The sequence below is a fragment of the Mesocricetus auratus genome, unplaced genomic scaffold (genome assembly GCF_017639785.1).
Source record: "Mesocricetus auratus isolate SY011 unplaced genomic scaffold, BCM_Maur_2.0 Super-Scaffold_100015, whole genome shotgun sequence".
Lineage (NCBI taxonomy): Eukaryota > Metazoa > Chordata > Mammalia > Rodentia > Cricetidae > Mesocricetus > Mesocricetus auratus.
This window is the reverse complement of record NW_024429198.1, coordinates 31,414,334-31,432,378: the sequence shown is the minus strand read 5'-3', so window position 1 is coordinate 31,432,378 and position 18,045 is coordinate 31,414,334.

Here is an 18,045-nt window from a genome sequence, read left to right as displayed (position 1 = left end):
TCATCTTAACCTCCCAGATCAACTATTAATGATTGATACAGAAAATCCTAGTGCTTTGTGGGTAGTGCTTCCCTTGGGCTATGTGAGAAAGCAGACTGAGCAAGCCATGAAAAACAATCCTGCCTCCAAGTCCCTACCGTAACTTCCCCTGATGAGATATTGTCACCTATCATCCAAATAAGCCCTTTCCTCCCTGTGATGGCCCATCTTTGTCAATTTGAGTACATCGATTAAAACCCAAGCAGCTGGGGCACACTTGTGGAAGAGTTTCTGGATGGGATCACGTGAGATTAGAAGGCATTCTAAGTCTGGGTCACACCTTCTGGTGGCAGCCCACATAAAAGGGTATGAAAGAAGAAGTGTTTGCTTTATGCCTGCTTGTCCTCATTCTCACTGACAAGGTCATCGGTCCTGCTGCTGAGGGATGCTTTAGTTACTTTTGCCTACTTAGAAATAATCCCGACTGCTCTCACCCTTCAGCTGGATATTTCCAGATTCTGGATCCATCACTTTTACCCCAATTACACTCAAGTCACAATCCTCCAACATACTGCGTTCTCTGGTAATTATTCCAAATGTAAAAGAAATGGTGGGGTCCCTCATAGCTTCAGCCCCTCATGGTAGCAGGAGAGACCTAATCAGGGGAGTCATTACAAGCCTAGGGATTGTAGGACAATTACAACGGGGAGTTAGAATGTCTGGAAACTCAAAGAAGAAATTTGAAAAACTATGATGGCCCCTGGGACCAGGGCCTCATTTGGGGGGATGAGGGGAGGTAGGGGAGTGAGATTCAGTTGCTAAAAGTCAACTCCTGATTTCATTATCTCTCTTTCAAGATTGTCTGACCCTCCTGACAGCATCCTGAGATGGAGGCCCTGGAGTCTAGGAGAAACCTCTCTTGTATATGTGTGTCTTGTGTGTGTGCGTGCGTGCGTGCGTGTGTGTGTGTGTGTGTGTGTGTGTGTGTGTGTGTGTGTGTGTGTGTGTGTTTCGAGGTGGGGTTTCTCTGTGGCTTTGGAAGCTGTCCTGGAACAAGCTCTTGTAGACCAGGCTGGTCTCAAGCTCACAGCTCAGGCTTCTTATTGATTAGCTCTCTCTTAATTATTAATCCATTTCTATTAATCTCTGTATCTCCACATTGTCTTGGCTTAGCAGAGAATGCCCAGCCTTCTTTTTTCCTTGGCAGCTACATGGTTTCTCTCTGGTGACTCACTTTCTCTGTCCTCTTCCCTCTTCCACATTGGGCACCAAAATGTAAATGGAATTCTTAATTGATATAGGTAATAAAAACCTGGAGTCAGATGTAGAGGAAAATGCTGAGAGATCAGAGAGAAGAGCAAACCCCCACCACATCTTACCTCCTTAGCGTCTCAGCAGACAAGAGAACAATTTCCTGTTTCTCCTTACGTATAACCTGTTTCTGCCCAGCTATCTCACTTCCTATCTGTCTCTACAGACCTTCAGACCTCTATGTTTAGCTAGTGGTGAGCTCCGTTCTCTGACCTTCAGACAGGCTTTATTTGTAGAAGCAAGTTATCACCACAACCTGAAGTGTTCACTTTGCTTCAGGTAGTGTGAGATCTGACCATTGTAGGCATACCCCTTCGTCTTCTGCTTTACACCAACCCTCCTCCCTCTGATGCCTCCAGAGTCTTGAACTAAAAAGCAACCTCAAGCTAGAAGACCACTTGGGCAGGTGTCTCAAGGGCTGATAGCTTGGGCCACAATGCTTAGCCCCTTGTCTTTGCCCTCTCTCTAGAACCACTCTCTGGAGTTTGAGGACAGAGACAGTTCCAGAAAGGGCTCATTAGCCACTTTCAGGACTTTCTGGAATCAAGTGCTGTGTTCAAAGGCCATAACTAACATCCCCATGTTTCTGAGGTGCCTGAGGTTGGGCACAGCTATGTAGGCTGGGGTGATGGCTTGTCCACAGGCTGTGCCCCCACAGAGCTTGGTATGAGTTTATATTTGTGAATCATGTTCTTCAACTTGCATATAAGGTTGGGTTTTGGTGATATTTCATCTCTTGATCATCCCACAGGGCCCATAAACTATACATTGGTTCCCAGACCACTATGCCACACACAGAGGCCTGCATCACTCCTAAGGTGTGCTCAGGCCACGTACATCACACTTGGCTGTTGGAGCCCTGGAAATGTTCGTGCTTACTTGAGATCCTAGCTAGGGTGCCTCCCCGACTATACCCTGCTTTGTGTGTAGACCTCCAGGACACAGGAAAGGTGGAAAGTCAGGCAAGATGACCCTGGATTCCTCTGAAGGTGTCTGTGTAGTGTCCTGTGTGCAGCAAAAAAGGCTACACCACAGTTCTCAAGGGCTTCTCCCTCACTTAGGACTCAGGAGTAGGGCCTGGCACTTGTGTTGGTGACTTCCTACCAGTCAGGCCCTGGTTATATACTTCCAAGTGCCCTGGCTCTGAGAATTATAGTTCAGTCTGTATAACTGGCTGGAATTCCATGAGGAATCCCCGAACCCTGCATCAGATGTGAAGTACAAGGAAGTGAAGATACTTGGTGCATGTGATTGTTTCTTCCATTTCCAAAATATCTGGAGATTCTGTGTACTCCTCTTGTTGCTTTTATTAAAATGTCTAAAATTGAACTTTGTTACTTTACATGTATAAAGTGGAGTTGTTTTTTTTTTGTTTTTTTTTCAGGTCTTTTTTTTTTAAATTTTATTTTCCAGTTTAAATTTAGATAAGAATCAAGGTTGCTTCACAAGTCAGTTCCAGGTCCCTCTCCCATTCCCTCCCTTCCTCCCGTGCCCTCCCCCCCCCCCGTTATCCCCTCATTTCTCCAGGGAGGGTGAGGCCCTCCATGGGGGTGTCCATAGTGTGTCATTTCATATAGGGCAGGGCCTAGACCCTTTCCCAAGAGTTCAGGGTGAGAGTGCACCTCACATTGTTCTATTGGAGTCCAAAGTCCGTGTGTATACTTGGGATGGGTACTGATCTGCTGCCCAAGGCTCAATAGATTCCCTAGGCCTCTTCACTGACACCCAGATTCAGGGGGTCTTGATCAGTCCCATGCTGGCTTCCCAGGCTAATGCCTGGGATTCAAGAGTTAACCTTTGTCTGGTCAGCTGTTTCTGGGGGTTAAACCAGCCCAGTCTTATTCCCTTTGATCATCAGTCCTCCCTCTCTGTTACTGGCTTTCTTGAGTTCAGCTCAGTACTTAACCAAGGGAGTCTGCCTCTTCTTCGATCAGCCACTAAATAAAGTTTCTGTTTCCCAGACTCTCTGGCCATAGGATTGTAGGCTGGCACTCCCCAGATCTATGTCTAAAATCCATATATGAGAGAGTACATGCCATGTTTCTCTTTTTGTGACTGGGTTACCTCACTCAGGATGGTTTCTTCTAGTGTCATCCATTTGCCTGCGAATCTCATGATTCCATTATTTTTTTCTGCTGAATAGTACTCCATTGTGTAGATGTACCACATTTTCTCTATCCACTCTTCAGGTGAGGGACATCTAGGTTGCTTCCACGTTCTGGCAATTACAAATAAAGCTGCTATGAACATAGTGGAACAGACATCTTTGCTGTATGAATGGGCATCTTTTGGATATATGCCTAAGAGTGGAGTTGCTGGGTCTTGTGGTAGGTTTATTCCCATTTTTCTGAGGAATCTCCACACTGATTTCCAAAGTGGCTGAACCAGTTGGCACTCCCACCAGCAATGGAGGAGTGTCCCCCTTTCACCACATCCTCTCCAGCATAAATTGTCATTGGTGTTTTTGATTTTAGCCATTCTGACAGGGGTGAGATGGTATCTGAGAGTTGTTTTGATTTGCATTTCCCGGATGGCTAAGGATGTTGAGCACTTTCTCAAGTGCCTCTCAGCCATTTTAGACTCCTCTATTGAAAACTCTCTATTTAGTTCTGCAGCCCACTTTTTAATAGGGTCCTTTGGTGTTTTGGAGACTTGCTTCTTGAGTTCTTTGTAAATTTTGGAGATCAACCCTCTGTCAGATGTGGGATTAGTGAATATTTTTTCCCATTCTGTGGGCTGCCTTTTTGTCTTGCTGACTGTGTCCTTTGCCTTACAGAAGCTTCTCAGTTTCAGTAGGTCCCATTTATTAATTGTTGATCTTACTGCCTGTGCTACTGGTGTTATGTTCAGGAAGCTGTCTCCTGTACCAATTCGTTCAAGGGTACCACCCACTTTCTCTTCTAAGAGGTTCAGTGTGGCTGGATTTATGTTGAGGTCTTTGATCCATTTGGACTTAAGTTTTGTGCATGGCGATAGACATGGATGGATCTGCATTCTTCTACATGCCAGTCTCCAATTATGCCAGCACCATTTGTTGAAGATGCTTTCTTTATTCCATTGTATATTTTTAGCTTCTTTGTCAAAGATCAGATGTTCGTACGTGTGTGGTTAATACCCGGGTTTTCAATTCGATTCCATTGGTCTACCTGTCTATTTTTGTGCCAATACCAAGCTGTTTTCAGGACTATAGCTCTATAATAGAGCTTGAGGTCAGGGATGGTGATGCCTCCAGACGTTGCCTTGTTGAACAGGGTTGTTTTGGCTATCCTGGGTCTTTTGTTTTTCCATACAAACTTGATTATTGTTCTTTCAAGGTCTGTGAAGAACTGTGCTGGGATTTTAATGGGGATTGCATTGAATCTGTAGATTGCTTTTGGCAGGATTGCCATTTTTACTACATTTCCTCTTTTCTCTCAGGTCCTCTTCAAAGAGGCTTGTCCTTTGGTGCTTCAGGTGAGGTAGTTCTGCACCATGGCCACTGGAGGGAGTCAAGTGGAATCTGCCGGCTTGGCAGCATCACACTGTACATGTCAGGGTTTGTAGCCTTTCAGGAAGACTTTGCTGTTTTCCTATGCTGGGCACCGGGGGCAGAGCTAGGTTCTGGGATACAGTGACTAATGAACCATGCAGAGTAAAGCTTTACCCAAGACCAGGGTTAGCTGGCAGGGACACAGTGGAGTGGGTGGGAGATGGGCGTGACCCAGGCAAAGTCCTAGGAACAACAGGCCACGCCTGCTCTGAATGAGGAAGGGTAAAAGTAAACACGGGGACAGGAAAAGGTGATGGAGAAGAGGAGGGGAAGGAGAAAGGGAAGAAGAGGAAAAGGAATAGGGAAGAAGATGGAGAGGCAGGGAGAGGACTAGGGTGAAGGGAGAGGGAGAAGGAAGAAAGGAAGAGAGTGCCAGGGCCCGTAATGAGGGGTCCATTTCATCGTGCCTCAAGATTAGGAAGTTCAAAACTGTCCTTAAAGGTCTATAGCTTGGTTGCTGTAGGATGTAGGCCCCTTTATCTAAATAACAGACTTGGGCTCAGGTGTGTTTACTCTTGTCCCTGAAGGCTGGATGGCAGGTGTGACGACTGAATACCTGGAGGATTAAGGGAAGTAAGTCTCTTTGCCCCTTATATGTGATAATAGAAGTCCTCAGCGTATTCAGTATGGACTGAATGGCCCTCCTGACATCTATCCTGTGTCTATCTTTTCCTTAGCTAGCCTTTCTTTATCCACACCCCCCTCTCAGGTACAAACCGTGGGGAAGTCGGTTGACTTTGGCTGCAGCCCCACAAAGACAGCCTCCCACATATGGTGCCCAACGTGGGTATCTGGTTCTCCCTTTAAGAGACCCTCAAGGAGTGAAGTGTCCTATGCTTACCAGTATATATGGCAGCGATCCTGACCCCTCACTGAAAATTCCACCCGAATTCCCCTGCCACTAGGACTGCCAGCCCTTCCTCCAGCTTTTGGTGACCTTAGCACCTGTCACTCTTCCACTCAGGGCCTGCCTCTTTCTTCAAAGTTCTGACATGACTCATTGTACCCCCACACCCGAGTAATCCCTTCCTCAGCTTTGACCTCTGAACCCTGTCTACCAATCTCAAGACCACACTTTGCCCTAGACAGTTCCAAGCTGAACTCTGATAGCCGCTGCCATTTTACCCTCCCTCCTCCTTCCTCCTCCTCCTCTTCCCTCTCCTTACTCTTCCCACTCGAGTCTGGTTTCCCAAGCTTCATCTTATTCTCTCCTGAGTCCTGGTCATGGAAACTGGGCATCTCCACGGGACCCCTGGCACTTTGTTCTTCTCCTTGGTCCCCCGGGTGCTCTCCATCTAGAAGATGGCAGTCAGCCTTCTTCTAGAAACATGGGATGGTGTCTCCAAGCCCAGCTTGCATCCCAGATGAGACAGTGAGTCCTCCATCCTGTCCAGCTGGGTTCTGCTGGTTTCTCTCGTTTCCTGCACCAGCCCCGCCTCTATGACCATGCCTCATTTCTAGGTCCTTCCTCTCTGCTCCTGCCTGCTCTTTCTGCCTTCCTGAGTTCTGCATTGCCTGATTACACCTGATTGCTTCACCTGAGCAGTCATGGGAGCACCTGAGAGTGTTTCTCTCCTCATTATTCTAAACTCAGAGCACAGGGCAATCCTGTTGAATCCTTGCATGCAGAGGTCATCAGGAAGTACTTGTCCTAGGATGTAAGGACCAGGCCTTGCTAAATCCGACCAAGCTTGCTGTCATCACCCCAGGGAACAGAGGCCTAGCTTTCTTTTCTTCGGAAACTTCCTGGACATAAACCATCCTCCACCCAAGCATCAACAGACTATTTCAAAAGCTTTCAACATAATCTTGCAATAAGCCCTGGTGACATAAAAAGTCCCCTGTCTCTGGGTGGTGGTGGAGCTCCCCCTTAATCCCAGTACTCGGGAGGCAGAGGCAGGTGGATCTTTGTGAGTTTGAGGCCATGCTGGTCTACAAAGTGAATTCCAGGACAACAGCCAGAGAAACCCTGTCTAGAAAAACCAAAGAAAAAAAAAGTCTGTCTCCCTAACTCTAGCTACCTAGGCAGATCCCTTTCCTGTGCTCCAATATCAATGGAAACATCCCAAGGTTCCCAGGGGTAGAGCCCCCTTCAGGCATAGCTCTGTACTCCCATTGGAAGGACTCTGTGCCCCAGACTTGTTCCCGCAGCTGGCTGGCTGTAACATGTGGGAAGGCCCTTGAGTCTGATGCAATAGGAACTTACAGAAGCTCACCTTTGTTCAGTCTTACACTGTTCGTAAAAGAAAAGCAGAGGGGAATTTTCTGTTAAATCTTTGTTGGTCCTGGATCCTCACAGTGTATGAACCAGAGAGAACACTGAAAACAATTGGGTTGTGTTGGCTAATGGTGAATTCAGATTCCAATGAGATCTACTGTGGAAGGGTGGAATGCTCCCTAGGAAGGCTGGGCACATCCAGAGGCATGAGCTGTGAATTCTGTTTCTGAGATGCCCCCTTCACTCTGTTTCCTTCTAGCTACTTCCATGTGGAAATACAGCTGACAGCTGCATAGGGCCTCACTTTGTCTGCAGAAAGATTAGTAAGCCAGTGAAAAGGGCCAAGCCCAGTGTCTTTTTAATAGCGGTTCCTTTTTGCCCAAGAAGTCAATTACACTGCAATTACACAGGGCCAGAGCTATAATTACTTGGAAGCCAACTCCCAGGTCAGGGCAAGTCCTGCTGAGATGCAGGACTCTTGGATTCATAACAAGTACAGCCACCTGGGGAACAGTGGGCAGGCCAGTCTGTGAACACAAAAGGAGCTGGTACCCCCAGGAAGTCACAGGCCCGGCTCTGCACATCATGGAACTGAGCTGGCATTTGACAGTGGAAAGGACAAGGCTTGTCATAAATGTAAATAATGCTGGGAGAGCAAGGAGACACAGAGGACAATTAGTTTGGGATCAGGGCTTAGACCACCAGGAATAGTACATCTTCCCAGAGAGCAGAAGCCAGCAGGATTTAGGGAACACAGCTGGCTCTAGGACAGTTGCTCCAGGACTTCAGGGACGCAAATTTAAGGTAGGTGCCAGGTTTAGGCCTCACCTTTACCCTGGCTTCTCTCATAGACATTTGCAAGGCATAGATCCATCTTGGAAAAGTACTGACCAGAGAGCATTTACAGAAGACAGGTCCTTAGTTGATGGTTAATCCTGCACGGGCCATTTACCTGAAGACCATTTGAAAGTTCCTAAATGTGGCTTGAACAGAAGCCAAGTGATAACTCAGAGGGGTGGAGTCATATCATGACCGTGGTTGCCACCCTTGTCCTGTGGGTAGGATGGACGCCTGAGAGGGTGGGATTTTAGCTCCCATCATGGCTCCATTTCCCAGTTTAGTCTCTGGGGGGTCAGTTGGACAGACCAAGGACTCCTTCCCCATGAGGTAAGCAGCCATAGAATCTCTCAGTCATCTCCCTAAACAGTTGTTGACCCCAGCTTGGCCCTTACTCCTTACTTCTTCCCCAAGCACGTCTGACCTTCAGCCCCTCAGATTCCTCAGGGCTCAGCCCCAGCTTTCACCCTCATACTAGATTCCCTGCTGTGGGGCCTCTGGGAGTGGTTTTGGCAACTGATATTGGAGGGGTGGGGATCTGCCAAGCTCCTCTAGTTAGAGACAGTTAGGAATGCCTCCACAGGTTGATAGTTATCAAGAAACTCCTGAAGGTTACTCACCTAGGCCAACATATATATATATATATATATATATATATATATATATATATACACACACACATATATATATATATATAGTGTTGTTGCTCTGGGGGCAGGGGAAGGCTCACCCCAGAGTCTGCCTACACAACTCCCATCATCCCTACTTACTCAGTGCCTCAGCCGGGGCTTGGGGTATATAGGTCCACGGAGGCTGCTATGGGCCTCTCAGTTGCTTAGATTGCCAGCCCATGGAAACAGGCAGAACGATGTATCACAGAAAACCTACAGAAGCCAGTGAATATGGAAAATGCCAAGCTACCCAGAAGTTAAAGAGACATAAGCCATTTCCATAAGATACGCTTTTCTATTTCCTAAATTGGGAAATTTGAAGTAATATCTGACCAAGGCTTCCAGAGGGTTGAGGGCGACCCTCCCAGGGCCCCTTCCTGGAAATATTAACCACCAGCCACTTTTTGAGAAATCCTGTGTGCAAAGAATAGGGAAGACTTCTGAACAAAGATGTTTGCTGTGCAGTGTTCACGATAGCTAAAAATTGAAGCCATGCCCTGGCCACTGGCAGCAAAGTGGCAGATGGCTCTGAGGTCTGAGGCTGTGGATGTGTTGAGGGAGGCGCTGGTCACCCTGACTCCCCTTCTTGTCTGCACATTGCCAAGGGTCAGCTGTCACCATGACTCAAAGACAAAGTCAAGCCATACCCTGGATTGGTTCAACCAAGATCCCCAGTAAACAACATCTGGCTCGCAGTAATCACTTACAGGTTGAATGCTGCCTTGCCAGGCCTGAGGGGTGAGCAGCCGGGCCAGCATCTCAGGCAGCTGCATCCCAGGCTCCATTAGAGACAGGGATATGGGGGAAGTCCCTCCTACTAGCCAGAGCTCAGAAGCCTACAGAACATTTCTGATGCTTTCAGCACCAAGGGCTGCTCTCTCTCCTTGTTTCTGATTTTTTTTTCTGTTTCTTCCTCTTCTCCCCTATCTTCCCTGTCTACACACACACACACACACACACACACACACACACACACACGCACGCACGCACGTACACACTCACACACACACTCACACTCTCTCACACACACTCACACTCTCTCACACACACTCACACACATACTCACTCACACTCACTCACACACTCACACACACTCACACACACACACACACACACACACTCACGCACGCTCACACACACACACTCACACACACACACACACCCTCCTGCCACAGAGAGGTCTCACTGTTTCCTTCTAGCTTTGTCTTCTAGAAGGGCAAAGGCAGGAGCACACACACAAATGTGGTGAGATGACTTTAAGGGGTGAGGCTAATCTCATGGGCTTAACGTGAGGCTCACAGTCAATACCAAGGCTTAGCAGAGGCTGCTGCATCCGGAGCCTCGTGACTTCTGAGGCTGCTGCTCAGCAACTCTGGCTTCCCAGCACAACTCCCCTGTAAACAAACTGCTCCAGACAAAGGTTAATGACTGCCCATCACGAGCTTTCTCCTGACGGTTTTCCTCCATGGCCTTCCTCCAATTAGCCCTTCCTGGCGGCCCCACACAGGAGGGCTCAGGAGAGCCAGCAGAGGGGATTCTCCTCTGTGCCCCACTGACCGGGTGCCAGGGTTTTCAGAGCATCGCTGCTCAGTCTTTGTGGTGGGCGGGCACCCTGCTTCAGTTCCTCACCCAATTCCTGCCTCTGCTCTTGTAAGAAAGGTAGGCACGGATGAGGGCATCATGGCTGGACTTCAAACTCCTCTTTCTGCTCGCTCCTCAATGCAGTTAAGAATGACCCAGGCCTCAGCCATTCACTTTGGTTCATGCAGGCCTGGGTGGTTGCTCTGGCCCAGTCTGTCAGCCCTGTACAGAAAACGAGGTGTTACTGTAAATGATTGTCCCTCAACACTGTTGGACATCTCCCTCTGCAGGACACCTGGCATGCCAAATACCTTCCTACAACTGGAACTACTGTTCATTTCTGGGTAGAGGCTGCAGAATGCTGGGCGCAGTCCTTTAGGAACATTCAGCCTCGGGCTGGTGGCCTTGAAACTTGCTTTGATGGAGCATGGATAGTGAGTGGCACAGGGACCAATGGCCAAACTTGGTTTCCATGACATTCTCCTCTCCCTGAAAGAGCAACCTCTCTGCAGCTGTCCCTGCCCAATAGGGAAGTCATTCTTCTGGGAAGAGGGTAAAGGAGAGGACAGTTGAGAAGAAACCCTCAGACACAGGCAAGGTCAGGGGCACAGGTAGCCTGACCAAAGGCTCATCTACCCCATTAGCACTCTGGTAGTGACCAGTGTGACTCCCATGGTAGGATTTACCACACAAGTGTCTCTGAGGGCCAGGATTGTTCATGCTGTTGACTACTTGGGGATCGGTCAGCTCTTGAGCCTGGTGATGCAGAAACACTGCCCGTCGGTGAGAACCAGGCCAAGTGGCTGACCACTCCTCAGGCTGTAGCAGCCAAGCTGTCGCCACAAAGCAGAGTGGAGATGCCATCTGAAAGGGCGTCATCCCTCGGACACAGGAGCTCCTTGTTCTGTCAGGGTGCCCAGGAGCAAGTTCCCGGAGCCTGGGCATGGCTGCCGCACACAGCAGAACAGACTGCAAGGACTGTGGCCGAAAGCATGGGGTTGGGAAACCACATCGTGTCTAACCAACCACCATCCACTCTGGCAATTTTAAGTGCTTGTCATCACTACTTCCCATCCCCCACTGCAGCCTCACGGGCCTGTCCTCCTCACCCCTCAAAAGAGCTGGTAGATAACATGATTTCTTTGGTCAGCAGAATGGCTCATCCCTGCCCCTTCAGTCATAGATGCCAAGGTAGATAAGGAGATACAGCTGTCCGAGGGTCACCTTAGACTTCAGGACACTTTCTATGACTCATTAATACTTGTTGTCCTGTACAGTTGGGAGTGTTTGTAACTGCAGCGTGGCCCAGCTGACGTTGGATAACTTGCTGGCTTTCCGTCATGATGCGAACCGGTGAAGGATCCATACTGGTCAGCTTTCCATTGCTGTGACAGAGCACCTGTGACAATTAGCTTGCCGGGGGAAAGGTTCTGGAAGCGTCACTAGCCTTCAGGCCCGTGGTGAGGCAGGGTGAGAGCCCGTGGTAGAGCAGTTGCCCACCCCACGGCAGCCGAGAAGCGTGTGTTGGGGACAGGATTCCACATCCCTTCCAGGGCCTTCCCCTAGTGATCTTCCTTTTTCCTGCAGTGGGTTTTTGTTGTTGTTTGTTTTGTTTTGTTGTTTTTTGAGACAGGGTTTCTCTGTAGACCAGGCTAACCTGAAACTCAGAGAGATCCGCCCGAGTGCTGGGATTAAAGCCATAGGCCACCACCTCCCAGCTCCCTGTAGAGGTTTTAATGAGAGTGTCCCCCATTGGCTCAGATGTTTCAATGCTTGGTGTCCAGTGGGTGTAGTTGTTTGGATAGGATTAGGAGGTGTGGCCTTGCTGGAGGGAGTATGTCACTAGAGGAAGCTTCGGGTTTTCAAAAGCCTTACACCACTCTCGGTGCGCTCTCTTGCCGTCCTATTTCCAGTTTAAGATGTGAACTTTTAGCTTACTGCTCCAGTTATCATGTGCCTGCCAACTGCCACACTTCCCTATCACAACGGTATTGGACTTTTATCCCTCTGAAGCTGCAAGTCCAAATAAACTGTTCCTTCTGTAAGTTGACTTAGTCCTGGTGTTTTTATCACAGCAATAAGAACACACACACACACACACACACACACCTCACCAACATGGATCTGTGGCAGTCAGAGGACAGCTTATGGGAGTCAGTTCTTTCTTCCCACCATGTAGGTTCCAGAGATTGAACTCAAGTTGTCAGGTTTGGCTGTAGTAGCCTTTACCTGATGAGCCATCTTGTTGGACTAACTATACTTTTTAAACTGAAGAAAATAGTAGGGTTTGAGGTATAGCTTGGTAGGGAAGCAGGGGATGGAGAGAGGGGGATAGAAGGAGGGAGGGAGGGACAGGAGAAAAATTAGCAACAATATTAAAGTAGTATCTTTGTCAGTTAAGGTTCACGAAGCAATGTTTTACTCTGGTGGTGGGAGGGAAAGCCAGCTTTTTGCAGCAATATGGTCACATATATAACGTAGAGACATTTGATTTTAAGGAGTTACCTAGAAGCCCCTCATGGCAAGCACTCTAACTCCCCAGAATTGTGGATAGAGTGGATGGTGGAGGCTCAGAGATGTAAAAACTGATTTGTTATGATCTGGTCTAATTCAGGGGGATAAAAGCTACATCCCCTGGACCCAATGGGGATCATCCTAGGAATGGAAGAATAGCAGAAAACTGACAGAACTGCGTAGTCACTACTTCAAGAGAATGAGGGACAATCTACTTATTTCCAAAATGTAGAAAAGAATCATGAATTTTGTTACCATCTCATTAGTGAGAACAGGACTCTTGAGGAACTGGAGTGATGGGTGAGGGTTGGGGACTGGTTGGGGGAAAATGCTCCAAATTGCCTAAGTGGTGATGGAGTAGCCACAGGACCTGAACCGTCAGTCATTAAAGTTCTTGATAAACCTGTAGGGTGGAGTGAGTATAAAGTCAAGGGAAAGTTCAGGAGCCAGAGTGAAGAACTGACCACCTACACAGGAGCATCCTCTCTGCAAGGCAGAATGCAAGAAAGGGCTCAGAATAGCTCAGCACCTTGAAGAGACAAAGCTTTTCCTAAAGGGTAGGTGGTTGACCTCATACTAAGAGTGTCTGTCTGTCCATCAGAAGTAGAAGGGCAACAGCTGAGTGCATTGTAACATTCGTAAGGCACCAACTTCCAAAACAATATTGAATCCCAAGAATTCATGGAGAGGAGTCGCTATTCCTTAGAAAGAGGCCTGGGCAGTGTTTTAGGTTATGGGAGCTAAGACGCAAGGTTAAAATGAGGCTCAATGCATAGACCACCAGAGAAACACCAATAGAATCCATGATTGTTATGGGTTTCCTGTTAGGAAAGTGTAAGAGCAGCACAAGAGGCATGGGCCATGGGGGGACCAACTGTAGCCCTGAGGTGTCTGGGGCATGACCCCTTGTTTTTAGAAATGTTTTGGCAGCATTTGTTTAGACAGGTATCAATATGTAGTCCATACTGGCCTTAAACTCCTAATCCTCCAGTTCCACCCCCAAGGTGCTGGGATTATAGGCATGTACTACCATGTTGAACTTAACTTTATTATTATTATCATTATTATTACTATTATTATCATTATTATTATTTGCAGTACTAGAAATCAAAGCCAGGGCTCTGTGCACCCTTCTGAACTGTTCCCTGTCTTCCAGAGACATGTGCCTGAAGAAATGCAGACATGTGTGTGCCAAGAGGCAGCGGTGGCTTTGGTATAGGAAGAGAACTGGACCCTGGCCACAGAGTGATAGAATGATGTAGAGTTCTAATTATGTCTTTCAGGAGCACTGCAGCCAGGACGGTCATGAACAGTGGTTTCTATATACTCATTTGACTTCATGGTGCTGAGTTACAAGCTAAGAGTTGAAAGCACGGACTGCATGGGGGCTTCAAGATGCTCAGGAGTCTACAAAACAAAGCTAGTCTCAGAAGGAGGGGGTCAAATGCCCTGGAAAGCAGAAGAGCTTTGGGATTATGGAATGTTCTGGGTCTTGACCTGTGTGGTAGTTGCATAAATCTATTAATATCATGAAGAGCCATCATCTGGGGAAAAAAATGTTTGAGCCAAGCAGCTTTCTGTCACTTCTAATGGGGAAAGGCTTGTTTAGTCTCATAGTTTCGGAGACTTTAGTCCATGGCTAACCTGCCGCTGAGCCAAGGCATCACAGAACAACAAACTCAAATGGTGGAGGGAAACCTACTACCTCATGACCAAGAATGTAAAGGTAGGACCAAGCTCCTACCTTCCCCTTAGAGGCCATGTTTCTAGTGACCTAAAGCCTCCTTCAAGCCCATTCCCACGGGTCCCATCACTTCCAGCATTGCCACCCGAGGACCACGCTGCAGCATGTGGCCTGTGGGGGACACTCTGGGCACAAACTATAGCAACGGGCATTTGGACACGGCACTGCAGAGTGTGGACACAGGGGAGGCTGAAATCAGATGGGCTATACTCAGGAAGCTTCAGGAAAGAATTATGGGTACCCAGGACTCTAAGAACTCACTGTGTCACAACTCAGAAATGGTACTTTGAAGACAAACCAAATAAAACTTCCATTTTAAAACTAAGAATTGAAGACAAACCAAATAAAAGTTCCATTTTAAAACTATCTAAGAATTAAACGTCATTTAAACTATTTGAAAAGTCCATGAAAAGGAACTTGTCAAGATTTACAGTGTTAAGTGAAAATCAGGTATGGGTGTTGGGATGTAGGAGGGAAGCAGGAGGGACGGAAAGACAGACATGTCCTTCACACTGGACAGTGAGCTAAGGGACAAAGAACCACTGTGTCTCTCCAGTCTGGAGTTGGAAACACCTGTCTGCTCAATGGAGTAGGCATTGTGTTTATAGTAAAAAGTGCTATTGAGAACATGAACTAACAACCTGCCCCCAAGTGCTGGCATGGGGCCAGGAGGTGGGCAGGCTGTTTGACTGCAAACCTGACAGCGTGTGGAGGTCATTCTACAGGACCTCGGCGGGACTCTGTCCTGTCTGCCCCGATCACCTCCTCGGCTCAGGTGCTGAGGGAGGCTTCCACATTTTCTGAACATTGAGATTTGAGTGACAACATTTTCTGGAGGTTTTAATCTTTTTTTTTAATTATCATTTTCAAACGTAGTTCTAGTAAAAACAAAAGGCTCATGCAGCCACCCCACCCCGTCATTGGCAGCCCTGGACTGGCCCAGATTCTGGCGGGGAACTTGCCTATCTGGAAGGCCCTGTGTGACCAGTGGACATGGTGGGAAAGAGCCAAAACCTGGTTAGGTTCTTTGGGGCTGGATATACAGGTCTCCAGCCCCACTGAAAGGAGACCCACAGATCTCCGGGATTCACCGGCCTTAGGCATCCATCCACTCGGGGCTCTGGCACACGGTGTGTGCGGTCCGTTTGCTTGAACTCATAAGCTTCATCGCTGGGAAAGAAGCAGCAGTGGGCAAAAAGAGGGACCTGGGTGGGGCTTCCAGGAGGTGAGGACTGAGAACGGGCCGCTAAGACTACTGAGAGCAGGCAGGTAGCTCTTTGCTGACCACCTGGGGGCTGGCGGCCTCTGCTGATAGTGACACTGGAGCACTCCGAGCAGGAAGAAGGATCCTGTAACAGTGTCTGGGCAGTGCAAATGCTGTTCTGGGCTGCTCTACATCTGAGGAGCTGAGGTCATGGGAGGCCACCTCTAGACCGCACAAAAAGCCAGGAATCAAGAGACCCTTCATATCAGGGAAGCATCGGCCTGAGTCAATCCATGCCCAGCCACAAGGCCAGATCCCCAGACTTAAAAGGCCCGGCTCTGACCCCAGACAGTTGTCCCTACCCTGATTTGCCACTCAGGCTGTGAGGCAGGAGGGACACCCACCCGGAGGCGCCTGCAGGGGATGAGGCACATGCAGGACCGAGGAGGTTCTCGGGAAAACATAGGTGGTAATGGTAGGCCCCCACGGGGCTCACAGAAAAATTCCTGCCTGGATTCCAGTCCTGGCACAGAGCCTGGCCTGTCCCCTCAGCCTTGTAGCCAGAGTCATTTCCGCCATTTTCTCAGGAAATGACCGGCATTAGACAGCTTGTGGGCAACTCACCCACAGGATGTGAGGCCTCTGCACTGATCACGTAGGCTGTTGCCCAGGTGACGTGGGCCCATATCCCGGATCCTCTAACTCATTTCTTTTGTGGAAACGTCTGGAGGAGTACTTGAGGGGAGGAAAAAAGTCTGGTCTGTTCAGAGAGGCCTGAATGGACAATGCCCTTCCTGCCATCCCCATAGGCCTCATACTGCCTGTCCAGGGCTGGGTCCCCACTTCAGCCTTCCGGGTCTTCCGGGTCAGGCTACATCTCCTTCCCTCCATACACTGTCCTTCCTTCCCTGACCCTAGACGCCACCACCTGGCCTGGGCATCCCTGTATTGCTGTGTCTGTCTGTCTGTCTGTCTGTCTGTCTGTCTGTCTGTCTGTCTCTGTCTTTATTTCTGCCTCTTTCTCTAGCTCGATGTTTCTGTGTCTCTGCCTCCATCCTTCTCTCTTCGTCCTCTCCTGCTGTAGGCAGGATATTCCAAATGTAAACTTTGTCTCTCCTCTGGCCTCCACCCTATCAGAGTTTCTCAATGTGCCGGTCAAAGGTCGGGCCCCTGAACTTGCTCTGCCCTGAGTGATGCCCCCTTTCATGTCAGCTATTCAGGGCCATCAGTGGGAGCTAATGTAGGGAAGCAGACAAAGCCAGGCTTTGGGGCTTTATCATTTGTGGTGCTGAGCACTGATGAAATAAATAACCAGGGACAGCATTTAAAAGTCCTATCATCATTTTTCTCCAAAAGAGAACAATGAGAAGGAAGAAAGACAACAGAAAATAAAAAGTCCTGTGAATTCTAGGAAGGCCATGGGTGGCAAGGACATGTTGTGGGGGAGGGTGGATCAGTAGAGTCCAGGAAGGGCCCTCCTGGAGAGATGACCCTTGAGGCTGGACCAAGGCAGATGGGAGGGGCATTTGAGAAGGGAGGCCTGTAGGGGGCATAGGGTAGCATTATCCTTTGCCCTCAGGAAGCTGAGGATAGTTCCCAGGGGTGGAGGAGTCATGGGGTAGGCAGGGGTGGCAGAAAGGAGATATTTAGTACAGAGAGCATGCCCCATCTAAACCCTACCCTGCAAAATTTGCATGGCAGGGATCCTATCTCTGCTTCTGGCCTTAGTTTAGGCATAACCCCTGGGAATTTTTCTTTGGCGTTCTAGCCTCAAAAGCCAAGTAAGGCCTGTCACCCTCAACCTTTCCTGGCGCCTGGCAGTCATCCCTGGTGTGATACTGGCTTCTCTCTATCTCCCAGCTGGCCACTCTGCTGGGGACACGGCCTCCTCACCATGGTTGCCTGGCATCAGCATAAGCAATCTCCTCATCCTCTAAGTGCTCCCTGGAAGAACAGAGATCCTGCGGGGCTCCGGATGCTGGGCATAGTCACAGATCCTCTGAGGAGCATTTAGAGCACAAAGCTGTGCCTGGAGGAACCCACACCGTACTGTGGCATTTCATGTGAGCAGCAACTAGGGAACAGACCTTCCACCATCTTCAGAAAAAATGAAGGGGTAGGCAAGCCCCTGCTCAGTTTCCTATAGGTGGGATAGATTTCTGGAAGCTCCAATAGTCTGGGGAGAACCAGCATCCTGTTGGTCTGCACGGACAGCAACAGACACAATCTATCTATTTGATCTATGTGTCGGTGGAGGTCCCTCCCTCTTTCCTGGAGAGTGGGTTTGGCACTGTCCCCCTCCACACCCAACCCTGGCGTACGTCTGGGTTTGTACAGGGGGAGGGGTGACCAGACCTGAGGCAGGACCTCCTGTCAGTGTATGGAGGGGGTGGCTTAGCTGGTTGGGCTGGGTGCCTCCACAGATAAGGCATTAACAGCGCTGCAGACGCGCCCTGT